The following is a 686-nucleotide window of genomic DNA, read 5'->3' as shown; positions in this document are numbered from 1 at the left end:
CATAATAACAGGGTTTATTGTGACATTTTCATACAAGTACATACATAATAATAGGATTTATTGTGACATTTTCATACAAGTATATAATGTACTTTGGTCATATTCACCCCCTAATACCCTTTCATGTCCCCTTAGCATTCATGCTGCAGCCTTTTCTCATCCTATATATCTCATCCTATATATGTCATTTTTGTTGTTGTCATTCATGACATTTAAGGTTACTTATAAGAGCATGGTCAAAGCTAACTATTGGCTACACCACTAATAGAAATTTCTCCCCCTCTCCATTGATTATTAACTGCATAGAAATCCTCAGGGAGGGGTGGAGTCTCATGAGCCCCCCTGACTAACAACAGTTAACTGTCTATAAATCTTTAGAGATGACTGGGTTCCTGTCCCCCAGCAACAGTTAACAGTTCATAAATCTTCAGGGAGGGGTGGAGTCTCATGAGACTTTCCAACTAACAACAGTTAACTGTCTATAAATCTTTAGAGATGAGTGGGGCCCTTCCCCCCAAGACCAGTTAACAGTTAATAAATCTTCAGGAACGGTGGAATCTCATGAGTCTCTCCGACTAACAACTGTTAACTGTCTATAAATCTTCAGAGATGGGTGGAGCCATACAAGCTCTTCCCCTTACCAACAGTTTACACTCATAAATCTTCAGGAAGGGTGGAGCCTTGTG

Source organism: Mastomys coucha, chromosome X (assembly GCF_008632895.1).
Source record: "Mastomys coucha isolate ucsf_1 chromosome X, UCSF_Mcou_1, whole genome shotgun sequence".
Taxonomy (NCBI): Eukaryota; Metazoa; Chordata; class Mammalia; order Rodentia; family Muridae; genus Mastomys; species Mastomys coucha.
The sequence above is the reverse complement of the archived record's forward strand: the minus strand, read 5'-3'. Positions refer to the sequence as shown.